The sequence below is a fragment of the Onychostoma macrolepis genome, chromosome 03 (genome assembly GCF_012432095.1).
Source record: "Onychostoma macrolepis isolate SWU-2019 chromosome 03, ASM1243209v1, whole genome shotgun sequence".
Classification (NCBI taxonomy): Eukaryota; Metazoa; Chordata; class Actinopteri; order Cypriniformes; family Cyprinidae; genus Onychostoma; species Onychostoma macrolepis.
In genome coordinates this window covers 42,693,793-42,717,633 of record NC_081157.1, presented here as the reverse complement: position 1 = coordinate 42,717,633, position 23,841 = coordinate 42,693,793, and the positions used below count along the sequence as shown (strand labels likewise).

At 35.8% G+C, this 23,841-nt stretch overlaps 1 protein-coding gene across 1 annotated transcript in view; it reads right to left on the bottom strand.

Annotated features, from left to right (window-relative positions):
* Positions 1 to 23,841, bottom strand: part of LOC131535559 (protein TANC2-like) — a 139,028-nt gene that overhangs the window by 81,812 nt on the left and 33,375 nt on the right. The window contains exon 3 of the mRNA XM_058768244.1: positions 10,511 to 10,615. The gene's annotated coding sequence lies outside the window, so the exon portion shown is untranslated. The remainder of the gene's footprint in view (positions 1 to 10,510; positions 10,616 to 23,841) is intronic.

The window sequence follows — 23,841 nt, the reverse complement described above, 5'->3', positions numbered from 1 at the left end:
TACAGCATGAAACACAATGCTTCTTCAAGTTTCACCATGCTCATCCACCACCAACAACACTACAAAATGTAGTCTAAGAGGTCAAACTGTCTGACTAAATTCAGTTGTGTTTTTTTCTCCATCTAATCTTACTAGTAATCTAAAGTGTACATGATTGTGCCACAGGCTACGGTGTAGAGTGATAATTACCAGAAAATGAAGCTTTATCTAAACGAATTCTAAACCAGTTCGCCCAGGCAGAAGCCAATGAAGAGAGTCAGCCAGCAGGGGGTTTTGGGCGGGTGTGATGTGGGGGGCATCAGGCATCGCAGCCGAGGGTTTGAACAGATTTAATGGAGAGCCTGAAATCAAAGAGTCCACACATCTTCAAAAAGAGCCCCTGCCCGTTTGTTCTCGCTGCTTTTCAAAGAATTCCCTGCTACACTTCTTACTTTGATTCACAGAGTCAAAATAATTGGCCAGTGTCTCCTCGCCTTTCACCGCTGATGTGATGGGCTTTAAGTTTCTGTGAGTTTTGACAGTTCAGCGCATGCACTATGAAGCCTGTTGGTCTGACTGGAAGCTAACAGCTAAAATAAGGCATGTGACTTAATACATATGCTGCATATTACCGTTCAAAAGTTTGGTGTCAGTTATATATATATATATATATATATTATTTTTTTTCAAGAAGGGAGGGTACACTAAATCCTACATGTTAAAATAATCAAGTGACAGTAAAAACATTTATGATGTCACAAAAAAAATATATATATTTAGAAAAATCTGATTCTATTGAACATTCTATTCATTAAAGAATCCTGAAAAAATCTATCATGGTTCACAAAAATATTAATCAGCACAACTGTTCAACATTGATAATAAAAAAATAAGATAAGAAATATATCTTGAATACCAAATCAGCATATTAGAATGATTTCTGAAGGATCATGTGACACTGAAGACTGGAGTAATGCTGCTGACATTAACAGAAAAAAAAAAAAAACATATTTTGATTTGTAATATTTCACAATATTACTGGGTTTTTTTGACGAGACTTTTTACATTTTTGTCTTAGTCTTACCAACCCCAAACAAGTGTAAAAGTAGTGTATATATGTTTGTTAAAATAAAATAAACAGATATGAAATAATATATAAATTATACATAAAACATTACATACTTTTCTCCCTCTCTATTAGTTTCATTGCTGGTATAGATATTTATGGGCCTTATATTTTCTCAATTTACCCACCTTTGGTAAGTGGACCAAGAACTTATTTTTAGATCCTGTATACGAGTCATTTAAAAGCAATGAAAGAAAGCTACTGTTTAATTTAGTTAATTACGCAAGAAAATGTACTACCTTCACTACTGTATACCTGCTTATTCATTACTACATAAAACTATTTACACAATGACTAATGACACAGTGTTCTTTTATCTACCCACTTACTGCCTCTGCACATAACACAGAACTTTCTCTCTCTCTTTCAGACTTGAGAGTGGCAGGGGTTATACATTGTGGCACTGTTGCCGCTAAAAGGAAGAGAAATTTATGGCATTGCTGTGATACAGCTTCCTGTGTTTAGTTTGGGAGATGCTGAGCGGAAGATCACTGTGATGGGAATAGCAAGAAAAAGTTAAATGTATCAACTCTTAGCCACAATTACCAGCCAAAAGAGTCTGAACGCTGATTTTGGAGTATATTCCAATCCAGGCCTGTTTAATGTCATATGAAGCATGAAGAGGTTAGTCTATTCATAGAAGAGTAAAAACATTCTCTGATCAGACTGCCAGCCGTACAGTGCTCACATTAGGTGACAGGATGGAGTGGAGATGCATGAGGCAGGATGAGGGGAGGCTGTAATGTAATTGGGCAGGACGGGCTCATTCTGTGACTGCAGTACCAGTCGGGTTAGTGCTCCTGAAATCCCATCCCGCATGTGGCAGCGCTCCAGTCCACACTCTCTCAGCTGCCGTGAGGGAACACAGCCCACTTCCCACTCTAGCCGTCAGGAAAATTATGGATCCTGGCATCACCTTTAGAATACAAATCAGGGGGAAATCACAGAGCTGGCCGTGTGCTGCTTTTCAGAGGTGATGCCATGCAGGGTCAATCTGAGGAACACTGTACCACCTGATGTTTTACATGTCAACTGCAGAATTAGTATTTTATGTATTTAAAAATAAATAAATAAATATTGTGCCATACAATATAAAATACTAAAAAACAATACCATTAATTTATGTTGATAATGATGATGAAGATGATAACAGACAGAGAAAATCTTAGAAATAAAATCATATAAATTGGCAAGCAAGCAAGGAAGGAAGGAAAGAAAAATCTTAGAAATAATTGTCCAATACAAAATAGAACAAATAAATAAAAAAACCAAAAGATATATAAATTCATTAATAATGATGATGATATAGAGAGAAATCAAATCATATAAATTGTCCAGTACATAAATAAATATATACATACAGTCATGGCCAAAAATATTGGCACCCTTGGTAAATATGATCAAAGAAGGCTGTGAAAATTAATCTGCATTGTTAATCCTTTTGATCTTTTATTTAAAAAAAAATTCACAAAAATCTAACCTTTCTTTGGATAATAAGAATTTAAAATGGGGGGGGAAATATCATTATGAAATTAATGTTTTTCTCAAATACATGTTGAACACAATTATTGGCACCCCTAGAAATTCTGATGAGTAAAATATCTCTGAAGTATATTCCCATTTATATTCACAATTTTGAGCACTCCAGGGTGATTATGAACATGAAATTATTCAGCCATGGCTTCCTGTTTCACAGAAATATAAATAGGAGGGAAAACAAAGCCTAAATTCCCTTAAATCATCCATCACAATGAAAAAAACCAAAGAATATATTTCTGATGTGCAGCAAAAGATAATTGAGCTTCACAAATTAGTGAAGTGGCTTTAAGAAAAGAGCTAGAGCAGTGAAAATTCCCATTTCCACCATCAGGGCAATAATTAAGAATTTCCAAATCAACATAAAATGTTACGAAACTGCCTGGAAGAGGACGTGTGTCTATATCGTCCTAATGCACGGTGAGAAGGAGAGTTTGAGTGGCTAAAGACTCTCCAAGGACCACAGCTGGAGAATTGCAGAAAATAGTTGAGTCTCGGGGTCAGAAAACCTTAAAAAATATATATTATAATTGTCAAGCAGCACCTACATCACCACATGTTGTTTGGGAGGGTTTCAAGAAAAATTCTCTTCGCTCATCCAAAAACAAACTCCAGCATATTCAGTTATCAGACACGACTGGAACTTCACATGGGACTGGCTTCTATGGTCAGATGAAACTAAAAAAATTAGCTTTTTAGCAGCAAACACTCAAGATGGGTTTGGTGAACACAGGGATAAAAAGTACCCCATGTCTACAATGAAATATACTGCTGTATTTTTGATGTTGTGGGCCTATATTTCTGCTGGAGGTCCTAGACATCTTGTTTAGACATCTTGTTTAGACACATGGCATCATGGATTCTATCAAATACCAACAGATAAAAAAATCAATAAGTGACTGACTCTGTTAGAAATCTTATAATGGGCCATGTTTGGATCTTCCAACCGTACAATAATCCAAACACAAACCTCAAAAACAACACAAAAATGGGTCACTGAGCACAAAACCAAGCTTCTGCTGGCCATTCCAGTCCTCTGACCTGAACCCTGTAGAAAATGAGTGGTGAACTGAAGAGAAGAAGCACCAACATGGAGCTGGGAATCTAAAGGGTCTGGAGTGATTCTGGATGAAGGAATGGTCTCTGGTCTCTTGTCAGGTGTTCTCGAACCTCATCAGGCATTATAGGAGAAACTTTAAAGCTGTTAAACTAGCAACTGGAGGTTTCAAAAAGTATTGAACAAAAGGGTGCCGTTAATTGTGGCCAATGTGTATTAGAGAAAAACATTTATTTCATAATGGTATTTCCCCCCATTTAAAATTCTTATTATCCAATGAAAGGTTAGATTTTTGTGAATTTTTTTAATAAAAGATCAAAAGGATTAACAAGGCAGATGAACTTTCACAGCCTTCTTTGATCATATTCACCAAGGGTGCCGATATTTTTAGCCATGACTGTACATGCATACATGCATAAATAGATAAGTAAATAAATACATACATACATACATACATACCATGCATACATGGTGATCAATGTGAAACGTTAGGGCTGCACGATAAAATCGAAATGCGATTTCCATGCGCATTTTGTCAGTAAAGCCGTTTCTGTAATCAGCAGTAAATCTCCATCATGCACTTTCAGATGGAGCAGAATTTACTACACAGAGTCGTAGTTCACTGACAAGTCTCACACACACACACAAAAAAGACGCAGACAAAATCTTTGCGCGATTACGAAATTGAAGAAATCGTTCACGATAATGACAGCTGTTTGTGTAGCTTCTCAGTGAACTATGGCTCTGTGTAGTAAATGCTGCTCTATCGGAAAGCATGTGAAAACACCACATTTAATAACATGTTTTTACTCCAAACTCACTTCATAACGTCAGTTGAGTGTTTGAAATAAATCCTTCTGTGAGATGTGGCTTCTTACACAGAATAAGGCACACAACATATTTCATAGTATTCTAAGCAGTGATAAAGGCATTGCATTATAAATATACTTTATTATAATGAAAATGATAATAATAAGAACTCAGATAAACCATATAGTCATAGTCGTGTGTTTATTAGTCATGTTGAAGTAATGAAAGCAGTTAAATCTTCTGTTTATTCAGCAAATGGTATAGGGATTTCCTGGGTTTCTTCTGCAGGGCGTATTTGGAGTTTCTGCGCGAGAGCGCCCTCTGGCCTTCGGATGAAGATTTACTGCCGATCACAGAACCGTGCTTCACTGAAAAATATGCATGACAATCGCAGCTTCTGTCTAATCGCGAATTGCGATTTCATTTCGATTTATCATGCAGCCCAATGAAATGTGATAAAATGATCCATCATTTTTTTGTTATTTTGCTGATTCTGTGAAGATTATGTAAAATAAAGGCTTCTTGACATTATTTTCTACCCATGTATACGGTAAAAACTCTGCAGTAATGGTGAACGGGATGGAATATGTAGTTTATCCAGCCACTGTGGTGGAATCTTAAAGTTGAGTGCAAATATGCCAGCCGTGGCAATTCTGAGAGGCGATAACGACGGTATTCAAATGCAACACTCTAATTAATGCTTCACTAAGCGACAGCAGAGCGTTGCATAGCAACAGTAGAACCATCAGGCTGGTGGAAAATGGTGGGGGTAAGACTGAGAGCGTTTGAGGGGCTCGGTCACGATGAATAGACAGACTAGAAACCAGAATGAGACGGGCCATTAGCTCCTCCACATCATATACTATTACTGCCTTCACGTGCATTCGTATGTGACATTGAGAAGCTCTTTTGTGCAAAGGTCTCTTAAGAAGCACGCTTACACCTGTCCTCGGAGACCAATTGACCGCTGAGGAGTCTTGTTATACGATAGCTTGTAGCTTTTCATAGCTTTCTGTTCTTCCACTATCTTGTCATTTGACATTATAAAATTCATACTCTCATATTATTATGAAGCACCCAGGAGCGATTTCATGGATGGTTTCTTGTTCTACCCTTGAATCTCACAAAACCTGTAAAGATTCATATCAAATCAAAGAAAAAAATAAATAAATTTAGTATAAATAACCTGAAGCTTATTGTACGACCAATAAGATTTTTGGAATTGTGATATTATTTTCTATTTTCATCATTTTCTCCATTATTTCAAATTACTAATTTCTTAATGTATCTTTACTTTGTTGTAATTCTCATTATTCTCGAAGATAATTCTCATTAGTAAAAAATTACTTTAATACAATGATTATTTAATAAAAAAATAGCATAAATAGTAAAACAAAATGAATAAAACTAATAAGTAAATAAATATACTTTACACACACACCGATTACAATAATTTTTGCATTACTGTAATAAGAAATATGGGAAATATGCTAAATTATGAGAGATGTGCGTCACAATGCAAGGACATTTTGAATCCTGGGATTATACGAAGGAAAGCAAGGAGAAGCTGTTCTATGTGGTAAGCAGTTTTAGAGGTTAAAACTTCTCTCTGGCTTCCTCGTGATCACACACCCACAAAAAAAAAAAATTATCCTGTTTCCTTGGGGTTCGATTTCAGGACGACGGGCAAAAAATAACCTGGTCAGGTGCTGCGTTCGATTTCTCATGAATAATCCAGAGACGGACAGAAATGAACAGACTCACGGGATAAAGGGACACTGAGGCACTGCTGAGACGAAATATCTTTACATCTATTTTAAGAAACACTGATGCTTAAATTAACATTGGAACTGTAACCACCATCCAGTATCTGCTCAGAATGGATGTCCAAAGTGAACTACAAACCAAAAACCTCCTCATTTGCAAAAACTAATGGAGAAATAGAATAGTATATTGTGTTGTTTAATGTCATACCGAATCCATATATGTGCAGCTGCTAAAACAGAGACAAAAATGTCTTATGAGGATGCTGATCAAAACAGAATTGAACAAAACAAAACAAAACAAAACAAAGAGCCAAAAATGTCTTATGAATATGCTGATCCAACAGAATTGAACAAAATAAAAACAAACAATAGCATTGAACAAAACAAAAGAAAAAACAGAGCCAAAAATGTCTCATCAGGGGCCTGTTTCATAGAACATTTTTACAAAATAAGCCAGGCTTATTTCAGTTAGTCTGACTTATTTTGAACCAAATCAACAGACAATAAGTCAGACTAAATGAAATAAACCTGGCTTATTTGGTAAACGTGTTTTAGAAAACAGGCCCCTGAATGATGAAACAAACAAAATAACTGAACTGAACAAAAAAACAAAGCCAAAAATGTCTCATCAGGATGATGAACCAAAGAGAACTGAACAAAACAAACAAAACAAACAGAATTTAACAAAACAAAAAACAGAGGTAATTTTTTTGATCCAAACTGAATAAACCATCACAAAGAAAAAAATAAAACTAAACAAAAACAAATCAAATATAAAATTAACAGATAAAACAAGCAAATAAATATTTTTTAACTCTTGATATTTATAAAGCTCTGCCTCTATGCTAATAACAATGCTGCTATTTGGAGGATACAGCACAACTGAAGTGCAGACATGTGATCTCTATGACTTTTGCTCTTCGCTGGTCAAACCCTTTAAAGCATGGCAGCATCACATGCTGCTTTCTGCACACTTAAGGAGGTACAAAATAAGGTTGCTCCCTGTCCTCTTTTCAGGACTAACACTAAACAAGGTTTTGCGTTTCGATCAGGCATTTTTCTTCTCCCAGAAATGGAAGAAAGTGAAGGCTTACTCTTTACTCTTTATCTTTACAATGGATTACATTCTCAAACATTGATGCAAGACCAACTCAAACCTATTATTTTATAATTACTGAAGCATTAATAAAACGGACCAGGAAGACATCAGCTTATAAGGGTAAACATCTCCAACACAGTCCAAACTGCTAGTAGTGAATGTAAGCAGCTGGAAGGACATCAAAAAACTCATCCGGACTTCCTTTACGTCTTTCTGTGAGATCTCAGAGTGCAGCTGCCGCTTTGGAGGTGGGGGTGAACGCTGGATCGGAAACACAACGGCCGGATTTCCTCCTTTGGTCAGGAGTCTGTGCACGCCAATTCATTTCCCTAATAAAGCTTCAGATTTAGATGCATAGAAAAATATGAACAAGACACAGATCTGAACCAAATTCCTGATTAACTGATTAAGCTTCTTTTTGTGGCTAAAAGAAATTGCAGATGTGAACCATTTCCATCAGGTCTTTTATTGTTAGTGTGCATCATAAGAGATGGTCAAAAAAACGTTCAGAAGTTATAAGAATAATGACACTTTTTTTTTTTTTTTTTTTATGTGATCAAAAATACAGTAAAAACAGTAACAATGTGAAATATTATTACAATTTAAAATAACGGTTTTCTGTTTTAATATAAGTTAAAATATTTGTTTATGTGATGCAAAGCTGAATTTTCAACATCTTTACTCTAGTCTTCAGAGTCACATGATCCTTCAGAAATCATTCTAAAATGCTGATTTGCTGCTCAGTTATTACCAATTATTACTGGTGCTCAATAATGAGCAAAAGTTATTATTATTATCAATATTGAAAACAGTTTTGCTACTTAACATTTTTGTGGAAACCTTGCGACATGTTAAAGATTCTCAAGTCTCTTTGATGAATATAATATTCAATGAATGGAATTTATATTTATAGTATATTTAAAAAAAAAAAACATTAATCAATCTGAATTCTTCAAAACTTTTGTCCAGTGGTGTATATTGACCTGGTTCTAGTTCAGTAACATTCTTACGGGTTCATTGTTTGTCCACTTCCAGTCTATTGTGTTTTTTCCTCCAGCCATCCTTCCCACAATGCCCTGGTAAAAGGCTGAGGCCTCCACTCGCTTAAAAGCAAGCTCGAGGGCAGGTGTTCCAAGCAAAAAACCGTTCAGGCAGACAGCCACAGAAAGATTTAGGGCGATCGGTCACCCAGCAATTAACAATACAGAGATACAGAGGGAGAAACCAGCAAATGGACACACATCAGAATCAATGAATCACGCTGGCCAGACTGACCTAGATTCTGTTTCCAAGCAATCCTCCTCCTCCTTGTGCTACTTAGAACGGCCATCAATAACATCGGCGTGCCTCTTTAGTACTAAACAATGAACGTTTGGCTCCGAGGAGCACCAGTGGGGGTTTGAAAGAAGACAGGCAGAAGATACCGCATGAACTCAGACTGTTCATTTCGGTCTGGTAAAGCCGTCGAGATAATGCACGATGGGGAACGGACCTACAGGAGATGCGTGTCGATGCAACGGGTCAAGAATGTGCTACGCTACGCAAACACAACAGAGGATAGAGTTACATCAAGATGAATGTTATTGTTAAGCGCTGGCAGAAAAAGTACAGTCAGGGCCAAATACATTATCAACATCACAGCTGAATGCATGATTTATGATTGTTCATGCCATCTTGATCACGTTTCGTAAATGAATAAGATGAGTGAAACCTTAGGGGTGGAATCCAGTCAAGCTATGCTGAGGCCAATAAAACCCGTTTCATTCCTTTAAGCCATTTGTTTTCCAACAAGGCCATAAATAGGAAATTGATAGTGTAGGAAAGTAATAGCAGCATATTATTATTGGCTGGCTGTATAGAACCAAACCACAAAAAAAACATTAAACATCTTAATTAAAATGACATTTAAAATGTTGTGATTTGTCATTTTATCGAAGTCTCTTGTTTATCTATCACAAAAAGCAGGATAAAATTATGTCAAATAGGTGTTTCATTCAGATTACTTTAAATTGTTAACATTTTTAATGTTAATGTTTAATGTTTTCCTTTTTCATTTGGAACAAGTTTTTGAAAGACTGGAATACAGCGAACGTAACAGTCGGGTCCTTAAACCAAAAACAAATTCATTTTTTCAAAAATTGTTAGCAATTTCTGGGTGAAAATTATTTCTATACCATTTTTCAGTTTATATTAGAAGAAAAACTTAAATGAAAATTAAGTACCAACATTACTAAAACAAAATAGAAACCAAAAATGAAATATGTAAATATAAAACCAAAAGCTAATTATAGCCAATTATGTCCAAAAACAAAGCTAATTATAACTAAAGTAACACTGGAAAAGCTACAGAGCTTCGCTGTTAACATGAAAACAAAAACCACACGAAAAGAACAAAATCATTGCAAATGACATACCTGGCAAAGTCACCTGAAATTCGAAAATTTAAAAACTATCAGACATTTGATTACACACTGCTCTCTATGAGTGTGGGGCGGGTGGGGGTGTTAAGTGTGAGTGAGGGGTTGGTGAGAGACAGAGACACAGAGACACAGAGAGAGAGAGAGAGGGGGTTAATATATATATATATTTTTTAATATTAAGTTTAAATTAATATTAATTCATGTATTTAATAATTTTTATTATAAATATTGAAGAACAAAACAACAATCACAAGCCAGAACATAGTTGATATTATATGTTTAAATTTATAATCAATAGTCAGATTGCAAGTATTATTTAAACTGTACTATTTTTTTTTTCAACTGCTTAATTTGCACAGATTCATGAACTGCATGGTCCATTGCCTCATAAAATATGATAAGTGCACTTTTTTGATATCCTTTAAAGCAAATGAATGAGGAAAAATACTTCCAGATTAAAATGTGTGTGGCAACTTTGCTGAAGATGTAATGTAAATCTAACAGTTTGCAGCGGTTGAATAGAATATGTAAATACTGCTGTACTGAATCAGAATTAGAAAACGTAGCAGATCAGCAGACCATAAGTGATTCTCCAATCAGAACGCCAGATCAATGCTGCCTGTCTACAGTCCGAGATACAAGTCACAATCAAGCTGGAAGACGCGATTAGTGTTTCCAGGGCGACAGGGCGAGTGACCACTTGCCCTCTTCATTTACCTCAGCAGGTTTTTTAGGACAGGGCCGGCGGGTTCAGTGCATCTGGCTATCTGACCCCAGGTCAGGTATCAGGTGGCCACACCAAGACATCTGGAGTGTCTGAAACTGAGCCCAAAACCCCAAAGAGTTGAATCACAACAAAACACATGGAAAACATGACAATTCATCAATTGTTAAAAAACAACAACTGTTTCTATAGAAACAAACAAAGAAACTGTGTGGTTTGAAATATAGCCTACATTATAATTTAAATATTTAATCTGAGTAATATTATTAAAATAAATTAATACTTTTATTTAGCAAGAATGCATTAGCATATTTTACACTGTATTAGTTTCTACAAAAATATGAAGAAGCACAGCTGTTTTCATTGATAATAATAATAATAATGTGTTTCTTGAACACTAAAATCAGCATATTAGACTGATTTCTGAAGGATCATGTCACAGTCAAGTAATGATGCTGAAAATGTTGACATCTGAAAAACTGACATCACAGGAACAAATGTAAAAAAAATATTAATTAGTATCAATGTTTGAAATATTACTGCTTTTACTGCCTTTTTAATCAAATAAGTTTATAAATAAATGGCAAAAATATACATTTTTATTTTATATATATATATATATATATATATATATATATATATATATATATATATATATATATATATACATATATATATACATATACATATACATATACATATACATATACATATATACACACACACACATATATACACACACACACACATACATACACACACATACATACATATATATATACACACACACATACATACATACACACACACATATTCATTCAAGGAGGAAGGATACACTAAATCAAACATGTTAAAATAATCAAAAGTGACAGTAAAAACATTTATGTCACCAAAAAATAAATATTTCAAAAAATCTGATTCTATTGAACATTCTATTCATTACAGAATCCTGAAAAAATCCATCATGGTTCACAAAAATATTAATCAGCACAACTGTTTTCAACATTGATAATAAAAAAAATAAGATGAGAAATGATAAGAAATATATCTTTATATGATTTATATATATGATTTCTGAAGGATCTTACCGATGCCCAAACTTCTGAAAGGTATTGTATTAATATTGTATTAAATTCAGGCCCCTGATTAAAAATACTGAATAAAGTTTGTTTACAATGACACAAAACACAATCATATACAATTACACTTCTTTGGCATTATTTTGTAATGGAAAAATAAATCTGTATAATATTCTGAGGATGAGTTTTCTTTTTAATATATGTCTCATGCAGGAAAAAAAAAACACAACTGAATTAAGTATGGCTGGAGATGAAAGAAATTTCCATGGGGAAAATCAATATAGAAAACCAAAAAATAAATTAAAAAAATATTTTAAAAAAATCTGATTACCGACTATAAATTCATAAGTCAATGAAATACTATATTCTGTATAGTAATTTATCTTAAATATAATCAGCACAGCATGCCATGAAGGATTTGCCCTATAGTGTGAAATACAATATTATTTAATGTCACACTACATTACTATTCATACAATGTAGCCAAATATCCAGAATTATCGGATCTTTAAAACTGACATTTTATCAGCGCTGATAAACCTGGAGCCCAGAAAAAGTGTCATTTCCTGAATAAGCTGACCTTTTGACACCCTGTTGTTCCTGCCCGAGCGAAACCTGGCCATTTACAATAAACAACTTAACCAGAGCAAACCTATATTTTTCATGGACTACAATACATAAGGTCATTAAACATAGAGTATATTTTAATATGACTGAATATTTATTCATGATTGAACAGAGAAAACATGTTCAAGATAGCGTATATAAATATATATGTCATGTCAAAAACCATTTGTATTCATCACACACTCACCCTAACAGTGCAGAAATGCTGTTCAAATGATCTTCTTGTGTTCTGCATCTATTTACTGCCCAGAGAGAGCAGCCCATTATGATTGAAACATTTCTCAGAGACTGATGCAATAACACAAATCCATGTCAATGTGACAGGGGTGTCGGCTTAATGAATATATATGAGGTCCTTTATGGCCTGAACGTGTGTAATCCCAGGGTTAAACAAATTCCCCCTGTGGCCATACACTCCCATGAGGCCTCTTGGTGGCATGAACTGTCAATCAATCAGACTAGACAATAAATCCCCAGTGGCACTGGCTGACTTTTACACACACACACACACACACACACACACACACACACACACAGGAGCTGGACACACAGGAGGCGTCTTTAAATGACCAGCCAATGGCTGTGAAACAGAGGTGAAAGTTCTGTAAACCTGTACATGTTTATGTTTATCCTGTATGTGTGTGAGAGTGTTGTATATGAGACAATGGAGATAGATAGATGATGATTAATTTATTATCAGAGCGGCACGACAGATAACAAAATGTGCTTGAGTTAAAAAATAAAAAAAAAACAAGCTGCAGAGAAAATGAGAACATGAAACCAAACTAAGGCAAAGAAGCTATTCAGATAAATAAAGTCTGGGATTGAAAACTTAGTTTCACCTCTCATTGTTTATGAACTGCTGCAGCATTATGGGAAACTAAACATCCACATCACTGTTGCTACAGAGATGAACACTGGAACGATTCCTCTAAAAACAACTATATTACACGCATGCAATGAGTCCACTGCTTCTGTGCAGAGAAAACCACATCAACACAACACTGACTCCCTAGCCTTGTGACCTGGCCAGTAATTTGCTTTTCAAATCAAGATTACAAGAACTTTTACATGAAACCTCTGCAATATCGATAGGATTTCTGAATCACTGAATATCATGAGGGTTTCTCAGTTTGACCTGAACTAACCTAGCCTTTTCATAAAAAAGGTCACATTTTCTTCTTATTTTTATATAAGAATTTAATTTAAAAAACTATAGAAATACAATAACAACGCAAAAAAATCTAAAGAAAAATTAAAAATGAAATAAATAAACTTGTTTACACTGTCATGGCAATAAAATGGCATCCAGTGACTTTCAAACTTTTTTTTTTGTATGTATGTATGCATGTATGTATGTATGTATGTATGAATGAATGAATGAATGAATGAATGAATGAATACATAAATAAAAATAAAATGTTCAAAACTATACCACATTTGCCTAGATATTTGACATTAAGACTCACAAAGAAAAAAAAAACTCCGTATTTTTAAATTCTGAAACTAAATCTATTCAAGTAATTATTTGCATTTTTTATATATTTTCAAAAGATATGGATTTTAAACATCAGCAGCACGTTATTGACTTAGATTCAAGGAAATGACTCTGTAACACGCATCATTTGAAGATAAAAATAACATAAATAATGAATGCAATGCAGAACTTAGTTCCAGGCATCAAGAGACATGTTAGTGGACATCAAAGCTGGAATAATGTTACCCAAGTTATTTAAAGATTTACTATGAATTAAAGTATGAAAGAGCTTAAAATATCTGTAAAGCCACTAGTCAAACCTACGGCAATGGACTCAATGTATCAAAGCTGCAGAATATGCTTTTTTCCTTTCTGTATAAAATGTCCTTGCCTTATTAAAAAGGTGTTATCCATCTTCCTTAAGGGAAAAAGGCAGCTTAAAGTCAACACAAAATCCAAATGACTTCAAAGAAGAAAAAAAAAAACTATTTATCTTCATAATTCTTCATCAAAATATAATAATTTGTTCTGCCCAATGAACAACTTGTTCACATCACTATGCTCTTATTTAAGGCCTCCAACCATTTACAGTATAGACCAGCTATCAAAATCCAATTAATTTCCAATGAACAAAACCAAGTTCCACCAATATCCCATTTCACTCAAAAGTACATTAAGTTAACATAGTTTAGCAATGTAGACTAATAGAGCATCACTTCAAAAGTCTTCCCTCTTTTACTGGGAAAGAACATTACACAGTGGGAGCTCAGGCAAGCCCACAGAGCTTATTCTAAACGTTTTACTCACAATATGAAAAACAGGCTCATTAGCCCGGTTAAAGGTCAACCTAAGCAGCAAGACACACCATACGCATGTTATGAGGTGTCTAACCATTCCCTCATTAAGGCAAAACTTATGTTTCAAAGAAACAGGGAATAACAAGCGTAGTAGAGACAGCTGCAACAGAACTCACACCATAGAGTCACCATGGCAATCGCTGCCGAGTTCCACATACAGAGCAAACGCAGATGCGCGAAACGGCCAGATAGTTAACATCAAAAACCAGCGCCTTTTAAAATTTACTGCAAGACTCTGATGTGTTTTAAGTGCTACCTTGAAGTATATTTAATGATTTGGGGGATTAGGGAGTAACCAATTCATCAAAAAGTCAATTGAAAACTTTATTGTATCTGAACAAGATAAAAACGATCCCTTAGGTGAAGCTAAAGCAATTTGAAGGCCATTTTCCATCTAAACGCACTACAGAACCTTTCATAACAGTCTTTTGGGGGGGTGTTTTATTGGAGGTCACTCTTCAGAAATGTGTCCGACTAGTAGCTATTAGCAGGCAATTAGCAATGTACTAAAAGCGATTAAAATACCACTTTACCACAAATATACACCCTGAATAAAAACAGTTGACCACAAGAGCAAAAAGTAAAAAAAAATAAAATTTGCTTATGGCCCCTGTTTATGAGATCCTGCCAAATCTGTTCTGCTAAATGTGTGTTTAACCTGCGTGTGCATGTTTTAAGGTTTGCTCAGCTATATTTCAGGGAGGAAATTGTCCCCAGAAGTGATCTAAATCCGACTCGTTCTGGGATCAGCTGGGATATCCTGAATTTAAAAACGACTCATAAACAGAAATACTTTTAGTAATTCTAAAAATGCACAAAGTTCTCTTATAGGCACAGGTTTGTGTGTAGTTTATAATAAATTATATATAGGTATTAGGGATGTCACAAGAACCTATACTATGGTACCAAGTCGGTATAAACATTTTTAAATCTTGCTGCATTTCTTCCGGAACTGACGGGGCAGGCAGAGCATAATAAATGTATTGCATTGTAATAATGTAAATTATGTGAAAAATAATGCGATTTTCAAACCAACAAGCATGAGAGCATGTTCTAGTACACCACCAAAACAAAATCAAGACTTTGTAAATGAGAATAACAGGACTAGGGGGATGTGCGTGTCTAGTCGACTAGTCGACTAAACGGTACAGCTCCTGCTAGTCGACACTGAAATCAATAGTCGATTACACGAGAGAGAAAAATAAAATTACCATAATTTTAACGTTACATTTAAAACATTTTAACAACAAGCTAAAATAAAACTTTTGAAAAATAAGAAAAAAAGCGTATCTGGGCGGAAACTACATTTTTATCTCAGACCTCCTCACATGCCTTTTCTTCATGTCAGTTGCGGCGAGCTCGAAATGACCACGCGAAGATCCAGCAAGGTGTGGGATTATTTTGAATTAGAAGGAAACGGAAAAATTGTGTGTAATTGTGAGATTTTGCGAGCCCTGATATACTTACATTAGAAATTCATTTTGCACTACATGCTTAATACTTTTTATATATTATTATTCTTTTTGTTTCTTTCTTTGTTAATACATATATGCACTATTTGTAAGCAGCCCATCTGCAATTGCTTTGCCAATACAAATGTATAGTTTGTGTCACGCCAATAAAGCACCCTTGAATTGAATTGAATTGAATTGAGAGAGAGAGAGAGAGAAATAAAAGGGGCCTAGATGTTACATAAATCTTACTAAACTACCCCTGTAATGATAATTGCAGGTGTGTGAATACACTGAAAGTCCCATTAGTAAGGTTTAAAGTTCAGGTCAAGGTCAAAGGTCAAATAATATGGAGAAAGGAACATGCAATGTGCTGGATTTGCCATACTAACTTAAGAGTGACCATTCTTTAGCTTGAGAAAACAGCTATGCGAAACACCTAGACTGAGTTTGCATGCTATCTAAGTGTACAATAATTAAAAATGTTTAAGAAAGGTGTTTTTTTTTCCAAATCAAATAAAACAGCAAAGGTACCCCAAAAAATATCAAAGCAAGACAAAAATACAAAATAAAACAAATAAACAAACCTATCCAAAAACAAAACAAATATATACATAAAAGAAAAATACATCTTTTAAATATTAATGTATCCATCTGGCTATGAGATATTTGAGAAGTTTTTAATTGAAACACACTACACCAGAGCCTTAAAATCTACCTTCCTGTAACAAAATAGCTAAATCAAGGTCAAAGGTTTGAATTCCTCCTGAGAAACAGTTGTGATAAATCACTAAACCAAGCTGATTCATGTGGTTATCATATGGTGCACCACGTTAACCCATTAGCATGAACATCATCTATGTTGTTACCCAGGTTTGACACTGTAACTCAAATGCCCTCCACGTGCCCTGGGCACGCCTGGCACTCGTGGTATTTTAGGAAAGGTAATATAACCCATGCAGCGGGTGTGCGCAGTCCCTGCGGAGCAACACACACACACACACAATCCCCTTCGCTCCGTCAGCCAGCCAGCTACAGCAAGACAGCAGGTTCTGAAAGAGGACAGAGTGTGTGCCGAGTTTAACGTTACAGGCTCAGTCACCTGACCAAGGGCAGATGACGGACAAGAGGAGACTAACTGAATGTCAGGATTACAGCTGCAATCACTCATTCCCACAGCCGTTTTAAATGAAACCGTAACGGTCCAATACACATAAATTATCAGGAACAAGACTTGCAGAAGACTTGTCTAATTCAACTATTCAACTCTGCAAACACTAAGAATGTAAACACGTACTTTAAAGTACTCCAAAAACCCAATTCCATCAAAAGCTTTGATTGTGTATGTGTTGAAATTCATGCCTTTGTAAATTTTAATCATCGGTTTTTCCAGCACTAACATGACCACGCAGTGGAGACATTACAGAAGATGGCAACGAGGGAATCAGAAAGGCAGTGGATTGTGACTAAGACCCCTGTGGTGACAGCACCCACTCAGAACTCCTCTGTGGCGATGACGAGGGTCCAAACAAATCTGCCTTAACGTAAACAACATGGCTGAGCGTTTGTGGTTTACAGACAATAATCATGAGAACATACTTCCTTCCCTTCTGTGCCAGTGTGTAGCAAGCATGAGTGTTTTTAAGGCCCCGACAAGGGAACATATGTACAAGTCTGGACTCAGTAAGACTTTTATACATTTCTTTGTCATTACTTGTCAAATTATGATGTATATAACAACAACAACAACAATAATAATAATAATAATAATAATAATAACAACAATAATAATAATTATTATTATTATTATTATTATTATTAAATTATCATTATAGTTTCTGTCTACTACCTTGAAAACACAACTGTTTAACGCTAGACTGATAAAAACGTGAACACCACAAAGCCTTGAAACTGTGTTTAAGTCGGTCAATCAGACTGGAACAAGTTCACGTTTTTTTGTGTGCAATGTGCATCAGCTGCTCTGTGAACAGTCCGTGGGTCAGCAATCTGAGGATGAGACTACAGTACTGCAGGAAATAAAGACACCCAGAAACAGGCATCTCTTTATTACACTATAAGGGCCCTAATCTTTCAAACAAATGATATCATGCAGAATAAAACATCAGACCATAGAGAAATGAAGGGTTTCTGTCGATCAAAGCCCTTCCTTGTCCAGCAGCTGTCGCAACCATGTCAAATAACCCCACTAATCAACACTCCAACGCCTGAGTGCTTCTGGGTAAACAGATCGAGGTTTCAACACTCAGTATCTAATCGACCATCACTGATAAAGCAGCGGCTGAATCCCTAGAATGACAAATAGAAGAAATTCTCTAAAAATCAACAACAATGTTATATTAAATTTGAAAAGCAACTCCGGGTAAACATAACTAATGTGAGAATTTTCCCCTCCTTAAAGAGCAATAGTGAGGGATTTTTTTAGGGTCTTTTTTTTTAAGCACCATTATGCAAAAGGTGATATTTATTACTGCTCCCTGCTCATCTTGCTAGCTGTATAAAAACGTGATTGGATAAATTTGTCCCCTTTAACACTGATCAAATCACCATCTTACATACTACTCTTACCATTTCTGCAGTGTACAGTACGTAAACCTCAAATTGTATGCAACTTTTCTTTTATACATAAAACACATGGAATAACTACAGTCAATGCCAGGTATATGGACGGTAAACAACATAACACACATGCACAGATTAAGGTATCCCACACTGCCGTATCTGATCGAATATCTGTATCTTGATTTGATAAGTGACATCAGACATTTTAAGAAATAACTCGACTATACATTACTCGCTAAATTAAAGGTCATGCAATTTTGTATACTTTTATATTGTGTAGTACATGCACACTAATATACAGTGTTGTGAAAAGGTTTTTGCCCCCTTTCCGTTTTTTTTTTGCATTTGTCACACTTAAATGATTCAGATCAAACTAATTTTAATATTACACAATGATAACCCGAGTAAATACAAAATGCAGTTTTTAAATGATGATTTCATTTATTAAGGGAAAAAATCGGCCAAAACCTGACCCTAAGTGAAAATGAATTGCCCCCTCCTGTTAAATCATGAAAGAACTGTGATTAACCACATTATTTTAGAAAGCTGAGTTAAATTTCATAAGCCAAACCCAGGCTTGATTACTGCCAGACCTGTTGAATCAAGAAATCACTTAAATAGAACCTGTCTGACAAAGTGAAGCATGCTTAAAGAGCAACATCATGCCACGATCTGAAGAAATTCAAGAATAGATGAGAAACAAAACAGTTGATATGTATCAGTCTGGAAAGGGTTATAAAGCCGTTTCTAAGGCTTTGGGACTCCAGCGAACCACGATCAGAGCCATTATCTACAAATGGAGAAAACTTGTAACAGTGGTGAACCTTACCAGGAGTGGCTGGCCTATCAAAATGACTCCAAGAGCACAACAACGACTCATCCAGGAGGTCATAAAAGAACCCAGAACAACATCTAAAGAACTGCAGGCCTCACTTGCCTCAATTAAGGTCAGTGTTCATGATTCAACAATAAGAAAGAGACTGGGCAAAAACAGCATCCATGGGAGAGTTCCAAGGCGAAAGCCATTGCTGACCAAAAAGAACACAAAATGCTTGTCTCACATTTGCCAAAAAATATCTTGATTATTCCCAATACTTTTGGGCAAATATTCTGTGGACTGATGAGAGAAAAGTTGAACTTTTTGGAAGGTGTGTTTCCCGTTACATCTGGCGTAAAACCAACACAGCATTTCATAAAAAGAACGTCATACCAACAGTCAAACATGGTGGTGGTAGTGCGATGATCTGAGGCTGCTTTGCAGCTTCAGAACCTTTATGACTTGCCATAATTGATGGAACCATGAATCCTGCACGCTATCAGAAAATCCTGAAGGAGAATGTCCGGCCATCAGTTTGTGACCTCAAGCTCAAGCGCACTTGGGTTATGAAGCAGGACAATGATCCAAAACTTTCCTGTAGCTCAAATAGTAGAGCATGGCGCTAGCAACGCCAAGATCATGGGTTCGATTCCCAGGGAAAGCAAGAGCTGATAAAATGTAAAAACTGTAACTTGAATGCAATGTAAGTCGCTTTGAATAAAAGCGTCTGCTAAATGCATAAATGTAAATGTAAAACACACCAGCAAGTTCATCTGAATGGCTCAAGAAAAATTAAATTAAGGTTTTGGAGTGGCCAAATCAAAGTCTGGGCTTAAATCCGATTGAGATGCTGTGGCATGACCTTAAACAGTCCATTCATGCTTGAAAAGCCAAAATTCCTCCACAGCGATATGAAAGATTCATTGCCAGCTATCGCAAACGCTTGATTGCAGTTGTTGCTGCAAAGGGTGGCACAACCAGTTATTAGATTTAGGGGGCAATTACTTTTTCACATAGGGCCAAGCAGGTTTGGACAGCTTTTTTCCCTTAATAAATAAAATCATTATTTCAATATTTTTATTTACTCTGGTTATCTTTGTGTAATATTAAAATTTGTTTCAAGATCTGAAACTTTTAAGCGTGACATACACAAAAAACAAGAAGGGGGCAAAAACGTTTTCACGGCACTGTACATTTTGAACATAGCCAAACATTTGGCGTTGCCTGAGGAAAACAGCCCATCCAAAAAATACAAACCTAAATCATCTCTGAAGCAAAAAAACAAAATATTTCATTTTTATTAATGTAATGACACACAGACTCATCTTAAAAATAAAAATAAATTAGTGGCAACAGACAACTGAAACAGATGTCCTGCCTTAAAAAAAGTCTTTGAGATCAGTTCACAGGTGGCGCTTGTCTTGCATGAGGTATTCTAAAATGAGACATCTCAAAGGGTCCATGCTGTTTGTTTCAACACTGAACACATGGCACAGATATCTGCATCTACAACTCATCAGGAGCGGATAGAACTTTAGCCACTCAATATTTAAATGCTGGCCGATGTTAAAAACAAGAAAAATGTTCCAACTGATGTCCTTTTTGGATGTGCCTTATGCACCATTTGTTAGTTCCAAACTTAATCAGCAATATTTTTTTTTAAAACAGCATCTGTTTCTAGCTGTACTGTTTTAATTAGTCAGATACATGTTTGTTGATACCGAGTTGTAATACAAAATTAATACAAATCAGTGAATCATATGAACAAATATACTAGAAATATTTTATCTCAAAGATAGATAGATAGATATATAGATAGATTGATAGAATGATAAAATGAACGATAGATAGCTATACAGAACAAACGATAGATGAACAAGCTCTTGGTTTGTTCATGAAATATACCTGGACATTTCATGGCAGTTTAGATGGGACTCACCCAGAAAGTGTAAGAGTGACATTGTGGTCCCAGTGCTGGGACTGTGACTCAAATTGCTCATTTGGGATTTTACAACATTAAAGAGCCCTTGAACTGTGTCCTTGCTCTGAGGAGACACCCTGCAGCTCTAACCAAGAACAATTAATCACCCCTAAACATGTAACAGGCAAGTGTGGATTATCTGATGTCCAGAGAAATGCTGTTCGTTAAGATTGCTGGCCGAATCCTTTTCTTACCATCCCCAAAACAAGTTAAACAACCCACACTAGTTCACGCTGTGAACTCTGCTGCAACTGCAGCTGCCCACAAATAGCAAATAAGATTTAATAAAACATGGCTCAGTGGACATTGAACACAGAGTCCACTGTACCCTGCTCCTGACTCCACACTTTGAGGAGAGGTTTTTGCTGTTTTCCCCTTCCTTTTATCACTACATTTCATCCTCTCGGCCTCCTTTAGTTAAAGAATCTTCCCTTAACAGCTATGTCTAGAAAAAAAATGAAAGAGCATATAGAATAAACTTGCCTGGTTCCTATTAACTACCCCAACTCTCTGCCCATCCTGTTTTGGAGCAGATCAAAGGTAATAATCCCCCATAATCCTCTGGTGTGCCCTTGCTGTTGTTATGGTCATTATAGGCTGCCGCATTGTTGCTAAGCTATCACGATTGTTCAGAGGAAAGCTACACTGGCTCAGTTTCACAGTGTAATGCCTATTTCACGGATGGACAGCCACTTGGATAATTAGATGGGCCCAGAGCGGACACAGCAACAACGTGCTTCTCGGACAGAGAACAAGGCCTCGTTTTTGCAAACTAAGGGGTCAGGGAGGGTACAAAACACTCTTTGTCAAGGAAGTATAACAAATTGTGTGTTACTTCGAAAGTTAGAGTGGAAACAAAAATGAAGTGAAATCCTGAGTGAAGAGAAAAAAGCATGAAAAAATTAAATAAAATAAATGAATAAATAAATAAACTAGGTTTACACTTACCAAAGTGTTTTTGCATTGCAGTAGGCTTCATTTTTTTCTTTCTCTCTTTAGAAATATGACCCAGGCATTTCAAGAACAGTTTTCATGTTAATCTTCAAAAAGTGCAAAAAAATCTAGTTAATCTCTATTTTTCCCCAATTCAGATCATGGTACGAATCTGAATTATGGGAAAAGCTGCCTTATGAGAGTCTATGATTTTCTAAGATATTCTCATCTACATAAGTAAAAAAGAAAAAAAAAGAAAATTGAACAACAGCTACATAGGTTGGCAATGGCATACGCTGTTTAATAGTTACGGAACCATACGAGGATTGTAAAACTGTGACACATATGCAATCATGATAGCTGCTTTTGTCTTTGCCAGAGTTGCTGTCAGAGGAGCTGTTACTATTTGTTGGCTGCATGCAGAACAAATTCTTTGGACGGAAGAGAATGTACATTTAAATGACTTCTGCAGATTACAACTGTGTTTTGGTTAAATGATGAGGCGGCAATCATACAGAGCCAAGGAAAAGTTTTTCCACTTTTTAAAAAAAAAAGTGTACATATGTAACGCCCGTTTCATACCGCAAGCGTGTGCTTCGCGGCAGCATCACGTCAGCGCAACTACAGCGTCACTGCAGCTGCAGACTCGGCAGAGTATTCACACTGGAAGCGTTTGTTCAGCGTCACAGCAGCGGCTCCAAAGCGACATATTTCTTTACAAAGACAACTATAAATTTGTTTTTAGAAGTTGGTCAGTTATAAACTTGAAAGTTTTGAAGTCTTGGGGATTCGCTTGTAAATGGTAAACAACAAAAACAGCTTCTATCGTGTTGTTTCAGTCATACTCAAATATAGAAAGTGCTGTATATACGTTTTTTTTTTTAATTTTTATTTAATTTATTTATTTTTTTAATAATATATACTTTTACCCATAATCTCCATTTCTTATAGAAGCTGTCAATGATGAATGAATAATGAATTTCTTATGTAGGCCTACTGTATGTACTCCACTGTAACTTAAGATCCTGAGCAAGATGAATTGTTCGTTGTGAGTTTGATAAAATGCTTTGTTATAATTTTCTTATGGCAATTAAAAATGAAAGACAAGTTAAAATGGATAAATCTTCTATACATATTTTTGATTGTTCGTTTTCTTTCCTGACACACTCCAATTCGTCTTAAAACACACTAGACATGCTTATTCTGTGCATTTTTAGCACATTTTGTGTGAAATATAAATTTTTCCATCAAAAGTGTGCTGTCACTTTAATTGAGCGGCGCAGCAAAAATAGACTCGGTGCCGAAACCATCGCTGCAACGCTGCTCACACGCAACGCTCCTGCTTGACGCTCACGCGCTGCTCCTGCTCCCGGTGTGAATGCACTCATTTGTTAACATGGGCGGCGAAAAAAATATGCGCTGCTCACGCTTGCGGTGTAAAATGGGCGTAACAGTTTCTCTGAGGCTATTGGGTTTGCCTGGTGCATAAACGTTGCCAAATGGGACTTTTAGCGTGCAACCA